The sequence below is a fragment of the Ictalurus punctatus genome, chromosome 12 (genome assembly GCF_001660625.3).
Source record: "Ictalurus punctatus breed USDA103 chromosome 12, Coco_2.0, whole genome shotgun sequence".
Classification (NCBI taxonomy): Eukaryota; Metazoa; Chordata; class Actinopteri; order Siluriformes; family Ictaluridae; genus Ictalurus; species Ictalurus punctatus.
Genome location: NC_030427.2, coordinates 995,167 through 1,012,686, shown reverse-complemented (window position 1 = coordinate 1,012,686; position 17,520 = coordinate 995,167). Strand labels below are relative to the sequence as shown.

The 17,520-nt window shown below is 45.6% G+C and overlaps 2 protein-coding genes and 1 non-coding gene across 4 annotated transcripts in view; 1 reads left to right on the top strand and 2 right to left on the bottom strand.

Moving 5' to 3' along the window:
- LOC128628682 (kelch-like protein 10) overlaps window positions 1-17,520 on the top strand; it is a 230,100-nt gene that overhangs the window by 23,273 nt on the left and 189,307 nt on the right. The window lies entirely within an intron of this gene.
- LOC124626708 (kinetochore-associated protein 1) overlaps window positions 1-17,520 on the bottom strand; it is a 45,641-nt gene that overhangs the window by 20,355 nt on the left and 7,766 nt on the right. Inside the window, exons 3-4 of one of the 2 annotated variants that reach the window (XM_053684392.1) lie at window positions 13,475-17,152; window positions 11,282-11,407 (exon numbers count right to left, since the gene is read on the bottom strand). The gene's annotated coding sequence lies outside the window, so the exon portion shown is untranslated. Of the gene's footprint in view, window positions 1-11,281; window positions 11,408-13,003; window positions 13,178-13,474; window positions 17,153-17,520 lie in introns of those variants that run through there. The other variant, XM_053684393.1, reaches the window with a different exon arrangement.
- Window positions 15,797-15,869, bottom strand: trnav-cac (transfer RNA valine (anticodon CAC)). The gene has a single exon. It is a non-coding gene; the product is annotated as a tRNA-Val (tRNA).

Below are 17,520 nucleotides of genomic sequence, written 5' to 3'. Positions count from 1 at the left end.
GATAAGGAATTGGAGGGCAGGATTCGACGGCTAGAGGACAGGATATCATACGGCGTGGGTAAAATGGATGAATTGAAAAATCTCGCAGGTCAAGCGTTCCAAATGGCGACTGCTGTGAAGAATAAGTATGCGCACAAGCCGCGTTTGGGAGAGTCAAAATCACAGAGGTCGAGAAGAGCACTGAACCAGTCAGCAGGAAAACATGTGAAAAGCCTGAGTAAGGCCTCAAAAGTCCTAATATATCACCAGCAGAAGAAGAAGCAAGTAAGTTCAGACATGGAACTGGACAAACAAGTGGGGACTGAGAGCGAGGGGACTGAAACAGACAACGAAGGAAAAGTTGAACAAAACGTCAGTGAGGAGGAGGACTTGGAGGATTTGAAGCTTAGAGGAGCTAGAACACTACGGAACAGGGAAAGCCTGAGGCCCCCAGTGAGATTCGAACCTGGTGTCACAGCGTGCTTGGCGCATGCCCGCTCCCAGTCGGAGCCCAGCCTTACTCAGATGATGCCCCTCATGGTTAAAGGAAAAGCCTTACATTATGCACCCTGGAGTTTCATGGACCTAACGGGCCTGATCCAACAATTACCCAACATGTGTGAAGGGGGGCAGAAATGGATTACACAGTTTGAGGAAAAAACATCAGGACAGCACCTGGCGATAGGCGATATCAAAGCCATTCTCTGCCAAACAGTGGGCAAGGGACGGGCTGAAGAAATTTTCGATGGGGCAGAACACAGGGATTTGATAGACGACCCCAAGGCTGATGCCATCCCGTTTGGCCAATACCGACAAGAAATATGGGATGCAGTGAGGAGTATGTTTCCGGCTAAGATGGACCCTGGGAAGCTTGAAAATATAAAACTGAAAGACGAAGAAAACGTGATAACCTTCATACAAAAGTTTCAAGATAAATGGAGGGATGAAACGGGTGCCAAATGGGACGATTCAGTGGCAAGTGTGGGACTGTTCAAACTGCTATTGAAGAAGGCTCTCCCTGGGGAGGTACAGAAGAAGTTAGAGGAAGTGGTGGGGCTCAACGCAATGGAATGGGCTTCATTTCTGGCACATGTGACCCATCACGTGGAGCAACACAGGAAGCTGAAAAAAGAAGCTAAAGATGCTACTGAAACCCTAATGAGCCAACTCTATAAAGCACAGCTCGGCGAACTGACCAGGACTAAACAGGAAGAGAAGGAACGGAGGAGGGAGCACATTAAACAAGCGGCAGTGATGGTGCCCCATCCACAAGCGTCAGCCCCAGCACAGGCTGACCCTATGCTGTTGGCCAATGGATACCAGGCCCACCCACAACAGCAAGTCCCACACATAACTACTATGCTGCACCCTGCCCAGATGGATTACATATATCATATGAGGGCCCCCATGCACCCGGGAATGCCACCTGTCTGGGGGAGGGGACGAGGATACGGACGGGGTCGAGTTTTGCCAAGACCAGATATGGCAACTGAAGGGTGTTGGGGATGCGGTGATCCTAGCCACTTCAGGAGAAATTGTCCACGTGTCCCACGACCAACTTGGGGAGACCGCGTGGATAGGGCTGAAAGAAGAGGTCAGGTGCTTGGACCGAGAGCGCCGGAGAGCTATGGAATGCCACCTCGGTGTCAACCGCTACCCCCAGTACCCCAAGGTGGCCCCATGTATGGCCCCTATGGGGAGCCGGGACCCAGCCAGAGTTGAGGAGGCCGAGAGAAGCCCGGGGGGGAGCTCATGCAGTCCGTCACCACACTGCATCCAGAACAAGAGCCAACTGTTACAGTGACGATTGGAAACACCTTGCAAGCGCCTTTTATGATCGACACTGGAGCTACATATTCAAGTATAGGGAAAGAAGGTTCACAGCTCCCCCTCACCTGTAAGGCTATTCAAACTATGGGCTTCTCAGGAAAAATACAGACCTTACGATTCACCGAGCCTCAAGAACTATCTCTGGATGGTGTGACAATACAAGCACCCCTGTTATATTCGCCAGGAGCGCCTGTTAACCTACTGGGACGTGATGCCCTGTGTAAGTTGGGAGCTCAGATACAGTGCGAAGCGACTGGGATTTGGGTGACGTTCCCCAAATCAATATCCACACAATTCCTACTGTTGCACGAGCCACCTAGCACCGCCCGTAATGTGAGGATGGTATACTGGCTAGAGATGTCCGATCCAGCTAACTCGGAACTCTGGCACAGATACGCAGAATGGAAACCATGGTTACAGTACATGCGGCCCGATTGCACCGAAGTGGAGGCCCCTTTATATTGCACTATTAAAAATGATGACGGTGGACGAGACCAGGAATATGCTCAGCTTTGGGAGGACATGGAACAGGGACAAGTAATGGACATTAAAACCATGGAAATAATAAGCGGCCCACAGGGAGTGGCGGCTATTATAAAGCTCCCAGATAGAATCGCTAACTGGTATCAGCTGGAAGGGACAGCGCCCCATGTCACACTCATGGTCACCAAAGGCCTGGAACGGGAAGAGGTAGAGCCAATGATAGGGCAGGCAAAAGAAGGACAAGAGTGGAAGCCAACTACCAATCCATCCTTGCACAAGTCGCCTGATGGAAAGTTTGTGTGAATCTCAGTAACAGCAGTTGATACCGCCGTGGCCACTAGTGTCTGCATATGCACGAACACGGACCGGAGTGGTTTACAAATGGCAGTTAAGGCAGCAAAAGATCAGGACAATGAGGAAATACTGAAAACTATTCCAGAACAGCTATGGACAAAACATCCGACTGACGTAGGGTTGGTTAAATCCGCCGACCTAGCTCAGATTAAGGTAAAAGAGAATGCAAGGTTGCCCTACCAGAAACAGTATCCGTTGTCAGTGCAAGCTAGAGAAGACATACGGCCCACAATACACGGATTGGTAGAGGCCGGAGTTCTAATCTCCACGCGAAGTCAGTGCAATACCCCCATTTTTCCAGTTAGAAAACCTGACTCAGAGAAGTGGAGGCTAGTACATGATTTGCGTGCTATTAACCAAATTGTGATACCGGAAACACCAGTAGTGCCAGACCCACACACCTTATTGTCGAACATTCCAGAAGGGACCAAATGGTATACTGTTATAGATTTATGCTCAGCATTTTTTAGCGTGCCACTGCACCCAGACTCACAGCATTTGTTTGCTTTTACATACGAAGGGCAGCAGTACACATACACTAGACTTCCGCAGGGATACTGTGAAAGCCCATCCATATTTAATCAGGTACTGGCTCAAGACCTCTCAGCCCTGGAGTGCCGTAGCACCATCTTGCAATATGTCGACGACCTTTTGATTTGTAGTGCGTCCAAAGAGCAATGCCAGCACGACTCTCTAAAGGTTCTAAGAATGTTGGCCGAAAATGGCCACAAAGTAAAGAAAAGTTGCAATTTTGTAGACAAAAGGTGGAATACCTAGGTCGTGTGTTAGAGGGAGAAAGCCGTACTATAGCGCCAAAGCATGTAGAGGCCATACGCAAGGCCCCACAACCAACCACCGTGCGACAGATGTTGGGATTTCTAGGAATGGCGGGGTTCAGTCGTCCATGGATAAGTGAGTTCGCGCTAAGGGTCCAACCATTACGGGATATGATTAAGGCAGCAGACCAATCACAGCCAAATGCCCCCCTCGTCTGGACTCCTGAAGTTCTAGCTGCACTCGCAGACATTAAAATGGCCTTAATGACCGCTCCTGCATTGGCTAACCCAGATTATAGCAAACCTTTTCACCTCTATGTATCCGAAAGAAAGGGGTACGCATCGGCCGTCCTAACTCAGCAGCAACAAGGGATGGGAAAACAGGCCATCTCCTATTACAGCATGGCTCTCGATAACGTGGAAAAAGGGATGTTATCGGTCTTTGGCAGCGGCCGCATTTGCATATCAGAAAGCGTCCTCAATCACCATGGGGCACCCAGTTACATTATATACGACCCACGCACTGCATGCTCTCCTAACGAGTCAGACCTTTGTGATAACGAACTCCCGTCGAACAGGATATGACTCCATTCTGTCAGCCCCGGAGCTCACCATAGAACGGTGCACCACGGTGAATCCGGCCGATAAACTGGTAACCCCGATAGATGGTGTACCCCATGAGTGCGTAGCGGTATCAGAGATATTTTTGAAAGCGCGTTCAGATTTGGAGAACTGCCCTATTGATAATGCTAAGCATACGTATTTTGTGGACGGCTCCTGTTATCGTACTGATACGGGCAATAAGGCTGGGTTGGCAGTAGTAGAAGCACGACGAAACCCGGCGACGTTTGAGGTAGTGATGAGTGTTCCGCTCCCCCAACCCTGCTCGGCCCAGCTAGCTGAACTACGGGCGTTGACAGCTGCATGTAATTTGGGCCGTAATGAGAGTTGCAATATATATACGGACTCAGCCTATGCTCATGGAGTCTGCCATGTGTTTGGACCAATCTGGGCTCAAAGGGGATTCCAGCGGGCAGATGGGACCGCCGTGACCCACGGGGAAGCGATTTCAGATTTACTATATGCTATGACATTGCCCGCAAAATTAGCTGTAGTGAAATGCAGGGCACATAGGACCGATGACTCCTTTATCACTAAAGGGAACTCACCAGGGAAGCCCATGGCTTAGATCATGCCCATAGAACCGAAACTATCCGAAACATCCGTCAGGAATGGTGGTCCCCATTTCTGGCCAGTATGGTGGACTATGCGTTGAATAGATGTGAAGTGTGTATCAAGAACAATGTGCGAAAGAACTTCACTGCTCCTTTAGGACATATTCCCCCGCCGACGGGGCCATTCCGGCATATAATGATGGATTATGTAGACATGGGAGCAGACAACCGGAAAGAAGGGAAGCGCTACATTCTAGTAATAGTAGACCGCTTCAGCAGGTGGGTGGAGGCAGCTGCAACTTCCAAGGAAGATGCAAGGACCGCGGCTAAATTTTTATGTCGCGAAGTCAATCCCCGGTTCGGTATTCCAGATTTTCTGAGTTCGGACAACGGTACCCACTTTGTGAATAACGTCATTGACAATGTGGCATCTGCCTTGGGGATAGATCATAAGCTAGGATGTGTGTATCATCCTCAATCCCAGGGCATGGTAGAACGAGTGAACGGTACCATAGTTAATAAACTGGCAAAAATATGCGAGAGCTCTCGCCTGAACTGGGTACAGACCTTACCACTGGCCTTGATGAAGATGCGTTCTCAGACCAATCGTATGACGCACTTGACTCCTCATGAAATGCTTACTGGGCGCCCAATGCCTATGGCATTCACCCGAGGTCCATACACAGGGCCGTCTTTGGCACAATTGGAGGACGAAATGCAGGATTATGTGCGAACCCTCACCAAAATCCATAGACATTTGTATTCACAGGTTCGTGAGGCAGTCCATGGAGAGAGCGAGGTACGGGGGGATGTGCGCCTAGTGGCACCGGGGGACCAGGTATACATTCGTGTTTTCAAGAGAAAGAACCCCCTTGTGGGACGTCGGAAGGACCATTCACCGTGGTCGCTGCAACCCCCACGGCTGTGAAAGTAGAGGGGAGGAATTACTGGTATCACTTGAACCACTGCAGCAGCGCCGAACCAGGTAAGGGACCGCTACTGCAAGACACTACCGACGAACAACCATCGACCTCAAGACTAGTCAGTACAAGGAAGCCCACTGGGGCAGTGGTGTTCACTGATAGTGACAGTGATTCGGGTGCATCCCTGAGCCCTGCCTACGGCACTCGAGCCCAGAATAAGCGGCGAGCTGTGGAAAAACTCGATAGACTGTCTCAGTCTGATGCCAGTAGCCTCACCGTTCTCACGCCCCGAGTAGAAGTGACGGGTGTAGTTATCTGCCCACAGGAAGTTGTAACCCCAGCAACGGAGGATTTTCTGTCTACATTTGCCACTCTCTGTCAGGACCTTGACGACCCCGCTTTGCCTCTGAGCCTAATCAACTCAGATACGCTACAGTCTCTAGCAGCACAGTTGAACTTACCTGAGCTTACTCCTGAACGTCAGTCTCCGCATGAATCCTTGCGCACTTGCTTACCCCCGGTTCCGGAGGGGACCGGTGGAACAAGCTCCACAGAATAGTAGCACGTATGTGGGTAAACTGATTTTTACAGCAGGGCTAATAGCACTCTTTTTCTTTTTCTACGACCCACTGTTTAAAAGGAATGCCCTGGATTCCTATCATACATTACGCCCACTAGCGGCTGCTACTTCCCGCACAGCCCTCTATCCTCGTATTAGGCGTGTTCGATCCTGGACGGCCCCTGGCTCAACTATAGGTTCCCGTAGCTCAATGTGCGCGTTAGCTCTCCTTAGACTCGCCCATGAAGAGTCCCTGATTGGGAGAAGTCCCTATTTGGCCTCATTCACTTTCTCCCCAGCTCGGTCTGTGGAGATTCACGTAGGACATCTTAGAATTACTGGTAGAGCACGGACGAGTAGATGCTCCTTCGAGCTGCCCACGATTGGCCCCCTGTGGCTACCGTTCCTTTGCTCGGCTACGGCATGTTCTTACCATGATAGTACAGGGTCACCCTTCGCATCCCGGGCTCTCCACCCCCTCCTCATTGCCCCGATGTCAACTCCGATCGCACATAAATTAATGAAATTACAATATTATTCAATCTCTACTGCTAACACCTCACTCACGGAGGAGCAGAGTAACATGTATATGGCATGGATGGTCCACACTGCTCGATCTGTGACGGATCGCTCGTGTCTCGTATGTCATGATCGTAGCCTCACCCCCCATTTTATGCTGCCTATGGGGAACCTCACAGAATGTCTCACCAACCCCTATTCTGTTGATTTTTTGTGTCCTACTGTATGCCTCCTTGGGGCCCTTTCTGCTGATTTTGGCCCATCGTGGATGCACAATGCAAGCTCCTCATGCTTGTTTCACCCTGTAACCACTCAAGTGTCGACCGTCTCTGCCCTCGTTCTTTCCCATCTGCCTCTGCTCCTCTGTTGGCGTATATCCTGTGGGAAATGTGTCTGCCCGATGTAATGTCTCCCTGTTCGCTAATGATTTGCAAATTGAAACCCCCTCTGTTTGTGATTCACCCCCATGCACCCCCAACGTGGTAATTCCCCTACCTGATCTTAGTGGTGGTACTGTTCCCCTTGCGGATGTTTTCTGGTTTTGCGGGGGCCAACGTGTACGCCAGACCTTGCCTGCGGAGTGGCAGGGATGCTGCGCCCCGGTTAGGTTGGACGGTAAGACCCGTGTTTTGTTGGTGGCTGACCGACCGTCATCCGGCCGGTACCGTTCACGCCGCGACGTGGCCCTATGGACTCAGTATGTCCGTGACGCTGATGCAGCGAACTATTCTGACTGGGCTGCTGATGAGACTATCCATCTTGACTTTGGGGGTACCCCCGTTGGCGTTCCTGCTCGCTACAGAGCCATGGAGGCCGTTGGCAGTGGTGTAGTGTCTATTTTGCTCCCGGCCGTGCAGATCAACCGCAACGTGGCATGGATTAATTACATGTGGTACAACGAGCAACGCTTCATTAACTACTCGCTGAGTGCTCTCGGACTGGTCCGTGATCAGCTCCATGCCACTTCCCTCATGGCTGCTCAGAACCGTTTTGTCCTGGACCAGATGCGGGCCCCGGAGGAAGGTGTCTGTACAATGATTGGTCCCGAGTGCTGTGCTGCAATCCCTTTGCACACTGGTTCTGAGGGAGCCCTCTCCAAGGTCCTGGGCCAACTACAAGCCCTCCAGACGGAGCAAGTGGCTAACTCCGGCTTTGGGTCTAGTCTCCGCCTCCCGCCGTGGCTCTCCTGGTTTCTTTCTGGAGATTGGACTGCTGCCCTGAACCGCTTGGGAGCGTCCCTGTTCGTCCTCCTTCTCCTTATGGCTCTGGTGGCCTGCTGTGTGATCCCCTGCGCATGGCGGATGGTGATGTCCTCAGCCTCCTTTTCTGGCCAGTATGTTGTTAAGGGTGAGGCGTTACCGCCTCAACGGGGGGTGGTGAATGAGACCATGCGACGGGAGACAATGAGCAGCGACAGCAGCGACAGACAGGGGTCAATGAGCAGTGACAGCAGCAACACCAGCATCTACGAGAACATGAGACGGGACATGAGCCAGGACTGATGGGAAAGGGGGCGCAAGGACCCGTTTGTACAGGGTAGTGGCAAGGTAATGGGCCTATCCGAGACAAACGGGACCTATTGGTGTTTTCTATATGTTCATTTGTGTTGCAGATCTACTGAACCCTGAGGGGTGAGAAGAAGATGTGATGATCCATACCCTGGGTGTAAGTGCTAGCCTAACCTCTCCCCAAAGGGTGGTTCTCTACAGTACGTAAAGTGCTTGAGCCGAAGACAACTGGAATACAGAGGGATACTGCCGATAGAGACTGTTATGCCGAGTGTTATAAAATGCTGTGATATGTGACATGACATGTAATGTGATGGGCAAAAAAGTGTGACGCAATCAGGCATGAGAAAAGTATAATGGTGCTGCCGAGCACATAGTGCTGGCAGGGTGGGAATTTTTCCTCGTAAGAGGTTTTTTCGCCCACCCCTGACTGCGAAAGACTGGGGTTTGGTTTTTGAGGGGAAGCAAGAATCTGCAGGTCCCGACAAATACAAAACTGTGGGCTGACAGGCCTAGTTGAGAAAGATAGGGACGTGTAGATCAAGTAGAGTAGTTAGTTACTGTAGTGTACTCATACGTACGGCAGTAGTAGTAGTAATAAATGATTAGGGGAACTCAGTTAATCACACTTATAATCGATGTAGGCAAACAAACGTATAATCAAGGTAGTTAAATTCGAAATGAGATATATATATATATACATAGTTAAAAGGAGAAGTAAGTTAAGGGTTAAGAGTTATGGCTAGGTACATCTACACATGTCCGGCGCAAAGTGGATGTAGGGAGGTCCTAAGGCCCATTCTCCAGCTGCCAATCTACTATGAGACCCCGGGGCGCACAACACTAGCACGTCTCCCACCAGGTCTACAAAACCTCCTCAGCTCCTGTTCGGATCAGTGTTGCGTAGAAGTGGTTAATGTAAGGGACCCATTGGATTACGGGGACGACGGGCGCAGGGATTATGGCCTTGTTAGAGTAATCCTCCGACAGCTAGCTGGGGACGGCCACGGGGTGCGGCAGAACCAGTTCCTCCACAGATACCCGCTTAATTAAGGTAGTGTATGAGGCTTCACAGCCTCAGAGGGGGAAATGTTGTGGATAAAAAATGTCATAAAATAAACATAAGGGAGAAGAAGGAAAAAACGGGCACCTAGACACATAGAAGCGGGATTAGGCGGACATTGACAGATTGGAATTACGAGCAATTTAAGAGCAGTAATAGTCAAAAAAAAGTCAAAAAGAAGTGTACGAGCTGAGGAGTGCTAAAAAAACACACACACACACACACACACACACACACACACACACTCGTACAGTCAAGGGCGGGCAAGTAGACACAACATACATACACACACATGAATAACTTTAATAAAATCTTATAGTAATAGAGAAACTCTATAAAAAACAGAATAGTAGGATATGCAGGACAGTAGAACTGTAATGATAAGAAGTTGGAAGTACAGTAAACCGCTTTTCAAGTAGTATAAATATATATAAACTAAGAAATATAGTGCAAATATGAAAATAAATTATAAACGAGAAATACAGGAAAAAAAAGGAAAATATAACTTACTCATGATTCAGGTGGTGAAGATTCTCGTCTCACAAGGAAAGCCTTAATTTTTAGAGAACCATGAAGAAAGCCAGTTATAAGGGTGGCTGGGTGAAACTGCCCCCCCCCTCTATTTAACGATAAGACCAAGGTCCCTCCCGGTTGTTTAGTCGTCTTGCCTACGTCATTTTTTTTACCTAGGGAATTGAGAATCCTGGTTTCTGACTACCTAGGTAAATGAGAGTCCTGGTTTTTGACCCCCTAGGTAAATGAGAATCCTGGTTTTTGACAACCTAGGTAACTAGAAACTCTGGGTTTTTGTTTCCTGGGTTTTTGGAAATGCCTGGGTTCTTATTTTATGTGTAAATTAAAACCCCTGGTTTCAATTCTATGGGTAAGTGAAATAGGCCTTTTCTGGAAACCTATGGGCTATCTAGTGTGTAAATACAGTATAAATACTGGAGCTTAAGCTCAGGGTATTGGGATCACTTTTGAGAATTCTCATCGGTGTGGATCTCGTGTGGTGGAATGGAACAATAAAGCTGGACCCTTGCTTCTTCTCACTCACGGCTGGTGTATTTTTTCTATCTCCAACTGGGCTCAGAGGTAGATGTGAGTATTGGCTTCTAAGTTGAGTTTTAAATGTTTTTGAGTAATAGGCTAAATTCGAGCCAACAGGTGCATTCTGGGAAACGGAGTCGCTGGTTTGCTGTGACATGACAATGACACTTGAGAGTTTACTGTTCAAGACTCAGAATTACTATACATTACTATAATTAGCATCAAGCTGCACATGACATTTTATGAAAGTAGTACTATGTTTTTTCTCATTTACCGGTACCTCATACAGTCAAAAGGTTATTGAATTTTAATTATTTTTCTTAAAAATAAAATAAAAAAATGTAAAAACTGAGTTGTGTCGTGGAAATTAGACAACACTTGCAGACTCGTCCTCTGAGGTGAAAAAGGTTTATTACAGAAAGATGGTTAATACAGCATAGAAGAAGTATCCCAGAAGACAAAAAAATTTACATGATCATCCTGTTTACAACGTTTACAGCCAGGCTCTTAATGCATGCTGTTACCTTCTTGAGCATCAGTGAATGTTTGCACCTTTTGGAATAGTCGTGTACGAGTCTTTCGATTGTCCTCAGTGTGAAAAGATGGATCGGAACATCATATAACCTCTACTGGAAAGGGCTAAAATATGCAGGAAAAGCAAAGTATGTGAAGGACCTGTCGTTCAGGTCACACACAGTATTAAGAATCAAACGTGTGTAAACTTTTGAATGGGGTAATTTTGATTAATTCAGCTATTATCTTGTGGACTATATGTAAACATCTGTTATGTGAAATAACTTATTCATGGCGGTACTAAATAAGAAACTTAGGATTTTTATGATCAATCTTATTTTGTTAAGAGTATTAAGATTTTGTAGATTCTGCAAGGGGTATGTAAACTTCCGACCGCAACTGTATAGCCACCCAGCTACCAACACACACACACACACAATTTCAACCACTTAAAAACAGCAAGGACTTTTATAAACAATCAAAAATAGACTATAATATGAACATTTTAACAAATTAACAAAGACACCACAGTTAAAACACTCTAAATACCTTCTTTTTGCAAAAGTTTTCAAAAATCTTCTCTTGCGCCCGCACTCTTCATCTGATGCCAGCTGGAGCCACCTCTTCATGGTCCCCTCAACCTCCATCTCTGCAGCATTAGCTGTGAAGAGGTTTCTATGAACATTGGAAGAAAGCAATACATATCGTAAGGTTATTATGAATCTTAAGCATTAATTACATTTATACCATGGTCAGTGTGAATATTGGATTCTGATTGGCCGGAAGGTGTGCATTATAACCGTTTATTGCACAGGTAGTTCCAGTCAGTTTGATCACTGTGAGCATTTCTAAATCAACGCGCAGCCTACATGCACACACAAACACACACACACACACACAGACACTCAAGCATACAGAGACATTCGTGAACACACATTCATACACACAAACACTTCTTGCCGGCGCTGTCTGCAACTTTAACAAAAAAAAAATAGCTTTGCTGGTAAAAGTTACATTATATTTCTCAGCAATAAGGTGGTACCATCACTGTTGTAATTCAACTCTCAGTTTTACTACACTACTGCTGCGCAACACTGACTATGTTTACATGGACAGCAGTAATCTAATTATTGACCTAACTCTGAGTAAGATAATAACGTGATTAAAGTGTTTACATGAGTCGCTTTTAGAATACTCCTGTCATGTTCCCATTTTACATGTTATAGAACATAATTAGATTAACAGCCCGCATCATTACGTCACCGCGCCACGCCGTCCGATGTCCCTCCAGAATTTCACGTATCAACATACAGTTCGTCTTCATTATGGTATAGTATACAGTTTTGGGTGTTTTTATTTAATTTTTTATGAACGCTTTAAGCGCAGTTATTTATTTGTCATGCTGTACATGCAAGTAGACAACTGCTTGAAGCCGTGAGCTGCATCCCAAACCGTGCACTTAGCGTCTCTATAGTAGCCGAGATAGATGTATTTTCCCTACTACAGGCCTATAGTAGGCAAGTATGCGGTTTGGGACGCAGCCGTGCTCTCTTGTTCGCCGTAAAATGTTGAGCACTGCCGTGTGTATACGTGTCCTGTCGCAAAATGTGGTGAAAACTCACACGACGTTAATAATGTGATTCAGGTGTTTACCTGTCTGTAATACACGTTGATGATGCGACTAAAACAGGAGTACTCGACATGTCTTAATTCGATTAGTACTTACTTCGAGTAACTTGACTTTAATCAGATTAAGGTAATTAAAAATTGCTGTTTACATGGTAGTTTCTTAATCAAAGTATCGTCTTAATCGGGTTAACAGTGGATTGTTGTTGTCCATGTAAACGCACTGACTGACTGCTGAGAGGCACATGATGCAGGTAATTCATATATGCTTAATCTCTCTGTCTCTGATAGATATCTGTCAATTCATTCAAATAAATGTAATCTCATCACACTACTTTATCTCTGTGTCTGATTTATATCGGGCAAAATTCCAGATCTAACGACCTAACTAATAGAAATTAACTGTCATTTTAAACTTCTAATCAAAGTTTGTGCTCCTAAAATCAATGACAGCTTTAATGTTATTAATTGTGGAAAGACCATAGTATAAGCGGGTTAATCCATGGCTAGGTGACGATTTGAACGAGTGGTTCTTTTCCTCCACATCATGCACTAAAATCGTTTAGTGCACATCTAGCCGTGGATTACCCCTTACATATCATCTGAGAGAGACAGCTAATTCTGTATGTAAACAGATATACTTACCAATCATGACCTCTCCAAGTTGGAGAGTGGCCAGTGAAGTCTTTCCATTGACTCCTCTCCAATTGAGGTTCTTTGCCAGGGAATTAGCAATCACCCTCTTCAATATGAGCCAGGTGCAGTCACGCACATCCACCCCGTCAATAAGCGCCAACCAGTTTACCCGAAACCGATGATTTTTAAACCAATAATATAATATAAAATAATATAAAATATAAATATAAATAATTAATAAGCATGTATTGCCTTGTCAACTGTGTCAGTGCTTCTCACTACTCCTGCAGTTACCCTGCCCTGTGTGCTTTCCATGTTTTGCTCCTCTACCAAAGATTAGGTCATAACTGTTCCCTCATATCAAAGTGGTGTTGAATGTTGTGCTTTGAGTGCGAGTGTGTCACCTTGAGAAAACAAACACTCTCAGTAGCTGTGTAATTGTGCAAGCAATTGTTAACAAAAAAAGAAAAAAATTCTCACCAGTTTTTGCTTGCAATCCGAGCTCTGTTGCATCCTTTGCTCCAGACTATGCAGTTGAGGAAGATCTTGTAGGGCAGTAAATCTTCATCAGTATCCAAAGACTGCACCTGGAACACCTGTAGTAGAAGCAAGCCCAGTGGTTTGTTGGTCCAGCACTATCTCTAATTTAGTCAACACCTCTCTCAGCATGGCTATGGTAAAGAAGTTAACAATATTTACAAATGATACACACTATGAAACTATACAACTCCATCCTCAGTCTTATTCCTAACCTACACAAATTCCAGTAAGATGGCTGAGTGTAAATCATGGTTAATTAATACCTTGAAAAAGAAGTCAATCAGAAAGCAGGAGAATACTTGGTACTGTTGGTACTGAAAAAAAAAAACTTATCGTATCATTCTTTTTAAAATTTTAGTATCAACTTGGTACAGATACTTTTGACATCACAACTTACCAATTACAACATCCTTGAATTGCAGGAATGCCAAGGATATTTTCCCATTCATTTGTAACAGATAGCTGCACAGTGACAGGGGCGGCTGTGGATCAGGTGGTAGAGCGGGTTGTCCACTAATCGTAGGGTTGGCGGTTCCCAGCCAGCATGACTCCACATGCCAAAGTGTCCTTGGGCAAGACACTGAACCCCAAGTTGCTCCCGATGGCAAGTTAGCGCCTTGCATGGCAGCTCTGCTACCACTGGTGTGTGAATGGGTAAATGAGACACAGTGTAAAGCACTTTGGATAAAAGCGCTATATAAGTGCGCCATTTACCATTTAGTGACGCAGAAGCGGAGTCCGTTCCATTCCATGGTGTTTTAATTAACGGAAGTAAAAAAAAGAGATGAAGAGAAGGGTGGGGTCTTAGGAAGCAATAAAAAGAACAGGTGACTAGGTGAGAGAAAGCGGGACGCGGAAATGAGCGCCAGGTGGGAATGGCGGACCTGATGGTGTGTGTTTGCCAAGGACCATGCTAATGCTCTTACTGTGGATTATAACCTTGTGGATATTGATTCAGGAGGCTGGCGAACACTTCGGGAATATTCTGCCAAGGTGAATAAACGAGTGAGCGGAGTTTTGAGGGTTCGGAGGCACATCATGGGTTTGAGATCCTTTCTTTAATACTTTTGTGGAGAACCAGTATGTTTAAATCGTTGGATGTTACTGTCTGTAAAGAACTCCGAGTGTTAAGCGGAATCTGACTGCCGGTTTCCCATGCTTTCGGGTTCACGAACTCCCGTACGCTTAAATCACTGCCATTGAAGTGCTGCTTTTAAAGTGAACAACTTTTTTGTTTTGGTTAAGAATTATTTTGGGGTTAAATGTTTTTTTTTCTGCCTTTTGTGTGTGAAAATTTTCTTTCATGAATAGAGCCTTGTTTCCTTATGGGTGTGTTTATTAATCCCACAGAGGGGAACTTTTGGGTTTTCATTATTTCGGTTTCTATGACTGAAACGATCTGTATTTTCTTATGTTTATTGCATAAATAATAATAATCTTATTTTGTAAGAATTGAGTAGCCTTATTCTGAGTGATGTCCAAATTATAAGTTATAAGTGACTGTTAATTTGAACTGTCTGGCGTCCAAACCCCATAAGGTACCACGCTACAGAGTGGCGCCCAAATGGGGACCGAACCGTAAGATTTAGAAAGTTTAGTTGGGGTACTGAACTTAACAGACTTGGACATTTGCGTTATTGATGGACTTGACCATTGTTAATTATTGTGAAATACAGTGTGTACATATTTTCAGTTTTTCTGGTTGGTGTTTACATGAAATGTATGGTTATTGAGAACATTCAGGAGTCTGTGTAACTACTTGCTGCTCTGTATTGTTTCTCTTATTCCCTGGCCATGTCTACCCCTACCCCTCAAATCAAGCGCATCATTACTCTTGTCTTCTTGATGAAGGAAAGAGCCAGGCTCCCACATTCAGTGGAAAAGAAGAGACTGCCTGTGATTTTGCAAGCAGCTGTTATCTGCCTTGTTACAAAAGGCTCAATGGAAGGGAAACCGCTCCCAGCCTTTTTCGGGCCTAGACCTCTTGCTGATAGGTGAACTTGCCGACCAGTACTTTACGGAAAATTTTCCAGTCACGCACAGAGTCTTATTGAACAACGAAAGAGCCAGGATTCCACTTTCTGTGGAAAACCAGAGACTCGCTTTCATTTTGTAAGCAAATGTTAACTGCTTTGCTACAAAAGCACAAAAGAAGGAAATCTGCTCTGTCCAAGGTCTCGCTTTCCGGCTGTTCCTAGAGGACCTGATCCTACGGTGATGACAACCGGTCAGTTATTAAAGCAAAGTTCAAAATTGCAAGCTTGTTTCTGCCTGGTCTCGAACCAGGGACCTTTTGCGTGTGAAGCAAACGTGATAACCACTACACTACAGAAACCACGACAGAGACACGTGTCATGGTTTATACAGCAGCGTTGAATTGCCCAGTGTGGTATAGAGGTGAGCATAGCTACCTTCCAAGCATTTGGCCCAGATTCGATTCCCGGCCAACGTACAGATTGTAACTTCGAGCTTCTGGAGGTGCTTTATGGTAGTTGGCACAAAAGGAAGGAATCACCTGCCTGAAAATAAATGGGTCAACCTAATGTGCCATAGGCTTCTCAGCAGGCCTCCCACAACTCTTTCTGTTTCCCACTTGAATTCTTAGTGCTTCTTTGCTGTTTGTAAACACAGAATATCCAATATGACATGAAGGGCATTCACACTTATTTACAGTTATTGAGCTGACTGACACTGCATTGATTCCACAAGGGAGGTATATGCTGGTGTGTATGCACTTAGGTTCACTCTTATGCAATTATTTAAATGTTCATCTGTCAGTCTTGTTCTGAATTAAGATTCGATCACGTTCATATCAGAACACGCTGCTTCACAAAGGTCTGTAGATCCAAATAAAGCAGATGCTTTGAGGGCAGCTTGGTGAATGTTCTTGTAGTTTTCTGGGTCTACAAGTCTCCAGAAATGTTGTGAATGTTGCTGAGATTTCAGCTGGATATGATTTTGGAGATTAATAACCTCCAACTCCATCTCTACAGCATTGACATTGAACAGTTCAGCCATCTGCTTTGAAATGTGATCCATGTCTATCTCCATGAAAGACTTGGCAACAAATGCCACACATATCTCAAGATTTTCAAAATCACTGAACCTTTCCTCAGATTCCTGCCCAAGCCTGGACAGGAGGTCACAATACTCGAGTACATCCAAAACTTTGGTTGCATTTGCATGGCTTTCTTTCTATCTTTACCAATGAGGGGAAGTGTTGCAATCTTTTGTTTTTCAATTGCTGAAGGTAAGATGACAGTTTTGCTTTAAATACCTTCACAGCACTGATCATATCACATATGGTTTTGTCTTTACCTTGTAACTGAAGATTGAGCTGATTCAGTTTCTCTGTCACATCAGCCAAGAATGCAAGATCAAGCAGCCATCAGACAACAGGTTAGTGTGTGTGTGTGTGTCCCCGGTTCCATTAAAGCCTTAATTTCACTCACCAAGGAAATAAAACGGTGAAGTACCTTACTCCTACTCAACCATCTGACTTCTGTATGAAGGAGATCGCCATACTCTGCAGAAATTTTGAATACAAATTCTTACATTCAGCCATAATCCAGTCCAGACATTCCGTCATCTTCTCCGTGCAGCACTGCTTCATACACGCTGTAGGAGAAAATAAAGACTTCAGATCATCATCACCACCATTATCACCATCACCATCATCGTCCTCATAATCGTCATTGTCATCATTGCCATCATTGTCACCCTCATTGCCGTCATCATCATAGTCACCGTCATCATCGTCGTCACCATCATCATAATCATAATCGTCATCGTTCTGATCATCGTAATCATAATCACCATCATCGTCATCTTCGTCGTCACCATCATCGTAATCATCATCATCATCATCGTCACCATCATCGCCGTCATATCATCGTCATTGTCATCGTCATCACCATCGTTATCATCATCGTCGCCGTCATCATTATCTTCATCGTCATCATCATAATAATCACGTCATCAACATT